Genomic DNA, 8,814 nt, shown 5'->3' on the forward strand with positions numbered 1-8,814 from the left:
TTGACACAGAAGAATCCAAGGCACGGAAAGCTGGGCCGGACAGCTGGGAAGTGTGATGGCTGGCAGGAGCCAGCATGGTCAAGGAACCCTGGGGACCCGTCCTTCCTGCCTGGGTTGGGGCTGGGAACTCTGGGGCAGGTTCACAGCGGGCTAAGTTCAGGGGCCTCTCAGCTCTTGCCAGATGACTTCAATCACCTCCGAGGGCAAATGTCCTGGACTTGACTCCCAGGTTCCAGCACACCAGCACCCATCCACTGAACGCTGCAGCCCACGCCTCTCCTCAATGCGTGCATGTGCGTGCATCTGTGTGTGCACCTACATGTGTATCCGTGCATGTACACACAGAACCTGGTCATCAACTGAATCCTGCTTCCTCCCTCAGACCTGTAGTTTAGGCCACTAACAGGCACCAGGTGCTGTGTGCAACACTGGAAAAGTACAGTCCCTGACTTGAAGCTTCAGGAAGAGCTCTGGAAATTTCATTGTCCATTTAAAACTAACTTGCCATCCTTCCTTCCCCACGCCTCAGCACCCCTGTGCCATGGTCTGTCTCTGGATTTGACTTCTCTAGGTCCATCATGTAGATGGAACTATCTAGCACTCATCCATCCACAACTGGCCTACTTTACTAGGCAAATGTCCTTAAGCTTCACTCACATTTTAGCACGTGTCAGAGCGTCTTTCCTCTTCAAGGTTAAGTAATACTCCATTATCTGGATAGTCCACATTTTCTTCATCCATTCTCATCTGTCGGACACTTTCTTGGCTTCCTCTTTGAGATGATCATGACTGATCCTGCAATGAATGTGGTGGTGTATGAAAGGCTAGTCAGGTCCCTGCTGTCATTTCGTTTTGGCATGTCACCAGAATTGGATTTGCTGGATCATACAGCAATTCTGTGTTAAAGTTGTGAGGAAGAAACATAGTGTTTGGGCTGGGGTTGTGGCTCAGTGGCAGAGCGCTTGCCTAGCATGTGTGAGGCCCTGGGTTCAATCCTCAGCACCACATAAAATAAATAAATAAAATAAAGGTATCATGTCCATCTACAAAAAAAAAAAAAATTTAAATATTAAAAAAAAAAAAAAAGAAACATAGTGTTTGACACAGCTGGGCCGTCACACACCAGCAACACAGGTTTCCTGCTTCTCCAAAACTTATAGTTTCCTCCCTTCCTTCCTTCCTCCCTCCCTCCCTCCCTCCCTCCCTCCTTCTTTCCTCCCTCCCTCCCTCCCTTCCTTCCTTCCCCCATCTCTCTCTCTATTCCTTCTCTCCTACTTGGGATTGAACCTAGAGATGCTCTACCTTCCCCAGTCTTTTTATTTTTTCTTTTGAGACACAGTCTTGCTAAATTGCCCAGGCTGGCCTGGAATTTGTGATCCTCCTGTCTCAGCCTCCTGAGTCACCGAAACATAATTTTCCGTATGTTTGCTGTCCTACCGAGTGCGGGGTGCTCTCTCCTTGTGGCTTCATTTGGGTGTCCCTAGTGATTCATGTTGTTGAGCCCCTTCATGTGCTTATTGGTCATTTGTGTGTCTTTGGAAAGAATGCCTTTTCAAGTCCGTTGTCCACTTCCTAGTGGCTCGTTTCTTCTTCCTAGTTGAGTGGTAACCTGCGTCTTATCTTAACATCAAATGAGGGAGCCTACCATCCTCGCGCGGGGAGCAGAACTTGCGAGCGTGTGTGCATATGTGGGGTGGGAGAACACAGCGTTTAGGAAGCCCTGCTGTTATCTAGTACTCAGGACAAGGGCACGACATGGGCACGGTGACCCTTGTGCATGAGAAGCTTAGGGTCAGAGAGATTCAGTATTTCCTCCAAGGTCATGTGGCCAGAACACGGGAGAACCGGGTTTGGACCTGGTCTTAGCCACACGGTGGACTCTCCAGTGTGATGCCACCTTGTGCCCCGTGCTGCCGCCTTGCAGAAGCCAGGGCTCCTAAATCAGAGCAGGACGGCTCCAGTGAAGACCCATCCATTATTGTAATCTGCATTGAAGAGACGCCCCAAGGTGAATGATGTCACCATAAGGTTCGGAGCAAGGCCCACCATTAATCTCGTGGTTACAAACAATGTAGGAAGATTATGCTGGCTTCCAGCCCAGTTAAGTGGACATTTGGATTTTTTCCAAAACAAATGTGGATACTGTAAATACAGGTCAGCTGGTTTGCAGGAAATCAGCGTTAGAACGAAACTGCGTGTGGAGAGATTTTCCAAAAGTCCTATTGCAAAGAGCCCGGTGGGGGGGTGGTGGCCATTTGGAGTATATCTCCTGCTTACAAAATGCTGTTTTCCATTCATTTATAACATACCCGAAGAAGGACTCCTGGGTACCTGGCTGTGTGCAGGTCTTGGGCTCGTGGGCAAAACACTGAGGGGAGAGGGGGGCAGTGAATTTGGATTCTGGAAATCATCCCCCCTGTTTTCCAGAATAGCATCCACCTTCCAACAGAATCTTGATACGGAAGTCAAAACCTTGCCCAAGTTCACACAGCCAGCATGTGGGCTGGGTCTGAAGTCCCTTTACCTCCCTACACAATACTATGGCTAGTATGGAAGCTTTTGCACTTCCAGGTTGTTTCCCACAACAACCCTTTCTTCTGGGACAAGTCGGTAGAGGTTAACCCTCCTGGCGAAAGTGAGAAGCGGGAAATACAGTGAGCGCTCCTAGCACCATTTGATTAAGTGCCTCGTGAGTGACACAGACAGTGAGTCCGTTTAATCTACTCCTACCCAGGATGTTAGAGCAGAGATTGTCCCACTTCATTATTGCAAAACCTAGAAGGCTGTGCCTTCACCTTAGGTTGGATCAAGGCTGGACCCTGGCGTAGGTCCCCCAATTTCGCCTCCTCCTTGGGGTGACTGCACACCAGCTTGACTGCTTGGAACTCTGTTCCTGATAGAACACGGCCGGGGTGGATTCTACCTCCACTTGTTGATTCCCTAGCAGAGTGGAGGTAGGATCCAAGGTAGGGAAACAGGACAGCAACACAGAAAGAACTAGAAGCAATATCTCAGCCCAAGGGCCTCAAGCTGGAAGAAGTGACTGTGTGTTGCCCCAAGGACTCCTTGTCTGGGTTCTGGGCCTCTTGGTGTGGGGGTTTCCTCTAGGCAGGAGGTGAAATTTGACTGCTCTGTGTAGATAATAAATTCCTTGTTCCTTTAGCACAGACACCAAAATTTAATAAATTCTATATCAAGTATAACTGCTTGGGAAATGTGAAGGAAAGAGGGGAGGAAGGAAGGAAGGGAGGAAGGAAGGAAAAACAGAAGAATGAATGGAAAGCTTCCTGTTAACAAAATCCATGAGGTTCTTCTGGTCTTCCTACATATGTTGGGAGTGGTGGACATTCTGGTCAGGAAAACTGGCCTAAAATAATAGGTGATCTTTTCAAGGGAATGAATGAATGGAATAGAGATTTCTGACTTGTTTACTTAAGGGGAGATCTCCTTACCAAACCATATCAGTCTCTATTAGCAAGATCGATATGCAGACTAAACTTTGGTTTGAAGTCACAGGGACATACAAAAGTGCACGCATTGAAAATTTCACATTAGGGGGCGATTTTGAACTACATGTAACACACTTTTTCCCAAAACCAAATCTATTCAGTGTGACTTGCAGGTCACAGCCTGTCTAAGATCATCTCTCTCAGACAAGTCTTAGATAGCCAGGGAAAGTGCCCTTCTGTAGACACAGCCCATGACTCACCTCAGCTTGCAAGCCAGGAGCCTGACGAGTCTCAAGGGAACTAAAGGAGGTGACCTAGGGGTAGATGGAAAAAAAAAAAAAGTGCTTATCTAGTTACTGATGGAAACAGACAGATTCATGCAGACACAAGAGTTTTTTTTTTTTTTTAATTTTTGAATTCAGAATGATTTCATTTGATGATCTTTTCCCCCCTGGACAATTTCCCTTCCAGGAAATCAAGCCCCTCCTCCATCTCCCCTCCACCTCCCAGTTCCATGATTCAGAAAATGAAGCTTGAAGAAGGTGCCTAAAAATAGAAGAGCCAAGAAGCTCAGGAGGGTGAGACCCAACATCTTGCCACATTAACCCTGAGAACCCGGCCCTAGTAAACGATCCTGGGAGCCATTAATGCCTAATGATGTTGCATTGTCTTCCAATAACAAACCATCTCGCCAGTTGGTTTTATAGGGGACCAGCTGTTGTTAATTGGGGAAGATGAGCATGAAATAGCAGCTTGCACACCTGACCAAGAAAGGCCTGTGGAATTAGGGGACAAGATGGGCATTGCCGGCTGCAGGCAGGGGGCTCCTTAGCTCTGGCTCGGTGAGAGAGAGATGCAGACAGCAGCAAGGAAGTCCCATCTCTCTCATGGACATAGCGAGCAGAGAACATGGGGAAGAGGGTCGGGTTCATTTAGCCCCACCCTCTCCTTTCCCAGCCCCACGGCACCCGCTTCCTGGGTTGTGGCTTCTCCATTTTCTCATGAATGTGTTTCTCTGGCCAGGTGAGGGCAGCTCCGGGCCCAGGCCTAGTGCAGCAGCTGGCACATTGCAGGCTCTGCAGTGGAGGAACCGCTGGCTTTCCAGCCACCAATTGTGACCCATGACTGGACACAGGTGACTGGACCTGGGAGGGACATCTGATCCAACGGACTTCATCTACTGTCTATCAACAACTAGTGACACACAGAAGCGGGTCAAATGTGTTTCTCTCTAGATATTTCCTCAGAGAGACACTGAGAGGTGGTCGTAGCAGTGGGTGCAAAGCACGGGGCGTAGGTAGAGGGGTGGGTGGCTCTTTGTGCCAGAAGCAGTCATCAGGAAGGACCATGTCGATAGGGACAGGAACAGGTGTGGACACATGGGGAGGTGCAGAGGTGCCAGAAGGAGACTGAGTAGGTTTCTGACAGCGTGTTGGATCTGGGAGCCACAGGCAGCCTGGCTGGCTTCTGTCCTTAGTCTTCCAGGAGCCTGGCTTGGCTTTATGATGGACCACAAAGCTTCCACTAGAGAGGGTTAGCCTTTGTTCTTTATATAAAGCCAGAAATTCTCTGCTTCTAGAAAAACTACTCCCAAGAGTCCTCAGTCAAGATCGGCTGTGAGAAGTGGGTACTGTCAGGATAAGCAATTGCTGTGGTTTTATAATTAAAGCTGAAGGAGCAGGGAAGTCTAATGTACAGAACCCCTACTCTGCTCTCCAACCTTGGAGTCTCCAGTGGTCTTCCCAAGACCCCTGGAAGCACATTAACTGTCCCCATCTCCCAGATGGGGAAGTGAGGCTCTGATGTGCAGGAGTCTGCGTATCTGTAGTGTGATGCAGAGCAGGTTCTGCGTGGCTTTCCTCGGGTACTCTTGATGGAACTGCACCATTGCGACCGACTTCATGAGCCACTTGTTCCTCCAGCCACCAGAGGCAGGCAGCTCAGTGCCTTTCAGGAGCTCACCCAGCCCTCCTCGACTCCTGCAGACTGAGAAAAGCGCAGGCCTCTCTCTGTGCCTATATTTGCCTTTATTTTCAGCATCGCTGCGAAAGACGGGAATGCGGAGCATTAAAACATGTACTGTAAATAAACCAAATTAAAGTAAAATTGACTCATTTAGCAACCAGCCTCCGATCTTGCATTAGAGGCAATTGAAAAGATTTCACAGATTTTAGTAACCAGATAAGATTATTATATAAACAGACTTCTGCATTGAATGATGAGCCATATCTTGAGGAGAATATTTGAAATCAATAGCAATACAGGCTGAGAATTAAGTAATGTGGTTAAGCACCTTTGAATGATGCCATTTTTAAGAGCTGATTAGAAATAAATATGCCAATTGCAGCTGAGCTGATAGCTGGAATCAAGTGATGATTAATCAATTTGGGCCTGAGAGCCAGGGAGGCCATCTTGGTGAGAATGTTACCCGCCATGTCCTCCCCTTCCAGAAGAGGGATGGAGGAAGGCACAGCCTCGGGCCTGTACGGAGGCTATGGCAACCCAGGGAAAGGATGGGAAAGACGGCCTCAGAGTCTGCAAGCGGAACACTGCTCTGCTCGCCAAGGCCCGTCCACTGCCCTGTGAGAGGAGGGGCCCAGGAGCCAGCACAGGATGAGCTGTAAGCGGCTTACACTGCTCACGCAGGGCCAGCCAGCAGCAGGGAGGAAATGATGGCCAGGGACACTGTCGACCCTCCGGTTGCATTTGGAGTGCCCAATTACCATTCACCTGGGAAATGATCGGTCTTTTGGCTGCTTGTTACCACCTCTCACCTGGACTGTTCAGCCAGCTTCCTGACAGATCCCCATAGGGGCTGGGGGGATGCATTCTGCATACAGTCACCATGATCTTTAAAGCATGGCTCAGATCCTGTCACTAAGTCATACAAAGCCACTGCTGCTACCACTTGCCTTAGGGCCATGTTCAGATACCTTAGCTCAGGTTTCAAGACCCTTTGGTCTCTAGTTGCCTCATTTCTTCCTGTTTCCTGTTCCTGCCCTACAGCTGCACCAGAAAGGCTTCAGTAGTGTTTCAGTTGCACTGTGTTTATTGTGATATTGTCTCTGTTCCTGTTGTGCCCCCTCCACCTCCCCTGGCTTCTGGAACTTTGCCCTTTCTTGCATCTAATCAAAGGCCACCTCCTCAGGAAAGCCCACCTTGATCTCCTCCCCAGAAGCACTAGCCGCTCTCTGTGTTACCCCTGTACCCTGCTTCACGTTGGCTTCCTCCATGGTTTTGTGTTCATTCTGTTCCATTCTGATTGGCACTTCTGCAATGCCACTCACTGGCTGCACTGGAAGGCACAGGGAGAGATCACAGATGGGTGGCTGCCCTCTTAGAGCTCGGAGTTTCACATGAAGCATTTGATACTTATCCAGTCACCTCAGTTCTGAGAGGCAAGACACACTCAGTAAATTCACCAGGCACAATAACTGGGGGCACAAATGAATGAGTGAGTGAGTGAATGAATGAATGAGAGATCCAAGAGATGAATGAGTGGCAAAGGTGGGTCCGCGGGAGGTGGTTGCAATGAAGTAAAGTTTCGCTGGGAAGAAAGAGCTGGGGCTCTGCCCAGAACCACGGAAGCTGCCTTCTGCAGGGCTGCGCTCCCAGCAACTCGAGGCATCCATGCGGAGGGAAGCCATCTGTCAGAGAGGTTCCAGAAAAGACTCAGAATTGGCCGAGATTGAAGTTGCAGAGCAGAGCTCTGGGCCCAGCCACATCACTGACTCACCGTGTGACCTCGGGGAGAGTGCACCCTCTCTTCCAACCTGTTTCCCCCACTTTTAAAGGACAGCATTGGATTGCAGGTGGCCGATCCTGGAACCCTTTGCTAATATGAAGAAAACAGGAGAGGTCCTCCTGAACACGGGTGACCTTCAACCAGCCCCCTCTACAGTGGACCATGAATGGGTTAGTCGTGGCTCTATCCCATGTGGGGTACAGAGAAAAACAGGACAATGGGAAATGATGGGTGAAGAGTGGAGTGCCAGATGTCACAGCAGGAATATGATAGATGTGAGAGAACCTCGGGAACAAGTGGGGGCTGGGAAGGCTTCCTGGAGGAGGTACAGCATAACCAACCGAAGGATGAGTAGGATTTCAGTGTTGGGGGGAAGGAGAAGTGAACTTCAGGCTGAAGCAAGGGCATCTGAATCAGCGAGGCAATGTACTAAAGCCCCATTGAATGTATCTGCATGTCGTGTGGGCATCTGTAACCAGGAGCATGGCTTGTGCTATTGTTTGGATCTTAAATGTCCCCAAAGTCCCGTGTGCTGAGCCAGTCTGTGGTACTGTTGGGAGGTGGTGGGAACCTCAGGAGGCGGAGCCTAGCGGGAGGAAGTTAGGTCACTGGATGTGCCTTGGAGAGGAGGCTGGACTCTGGCCCTCTCTCTTTTTCTCTTTCTGGCTACTAAGCCCTCCCACCATAATGCACCATGCTGCCCCAGGCCCAGAAGCAACAGGACCAAACCTCTAATAAACCAAAATAAACCTTTCCTTCTTGAAGTTGATTTTCTCAGGAATTGCCTCAGCAATGGACAGCTACCTAAAGCTGGAGAGGAGACATTAAGAGGCTTGCTTAGGATCTGCAGGCATGGGCTCTTCTCTGCTGTTGCAGTCCTTGTTTCCTGTCTTGTGTTTTGGTTTTTTTTTTTTGGTACTAGTGATTGAACCCAGGGGCACACATTACCACTGAGCCACATCCCCAGCCCTTTTTTATATTTTGTTTTTTATTTAGCGACAGTGTCTCACTGAATTGCTTAGGGCCTCACTAAGTTGCTGAGGCTGGCTTTGAACTCGTGATCCTCCTGCCTCAGCCTCCTGAGCCGCTGGGATTACAGTGTGTGCCATTGCACCTGTCTGTTTCCTGTCTTAGTCAGGCCTGGGTCCTCCAGCCCCATGAGGCTCTGAACTGCTCCACTTGCTGGAGTCTGAATGTGGGGTGTGGAGACTGAAGCTGGGCTTTCAGGGAGGACCCTGGCTCTGGTTCTCTTGGATCTGTAGGCTGTGGGGCTCTTCCACTCAGGAGACAGGACCCTGAATTGCCTAATGGGTCCCTAGAAGAGGACTATTGTACCCAGGTGAACTGAGAACAGGCAGATGACCTCATCCCCGAGGTCATCAGCCAGGCTTGGGGTTTCCCACTAGGAGCCTGGAACTGGGCATCTTTGCCTGAACTGCTCATCTGGGGGTCAGCTATCTGCTGCCTCCTCCCCGTGTTTCCGTCTGAGTGTCTGTCTCCATACCCACAGCTCTGTGAGCTCAGGGTTCTGTTTAGGTGCTGGCTGATCAGCCCCACGCGGGGCCTTCCAGTCAGCTGTCAAACTGGTGCTGAGGTGAGCGGAGGCAGCGCGTGGCGGTG

This window comes from Sciurus carolinensis, chromosome 5 (assembly GCF_902686445.1).
Source record: "Sciurus carolinensis chromosome 5, mSciCar1.2, whole genome shotgun sequence".
NCBI lineage: Eukaryota > Metazoa > Chordata > Mammalia > Rodentia > Sciuridae > Sciurus > Sciurus carolinensis.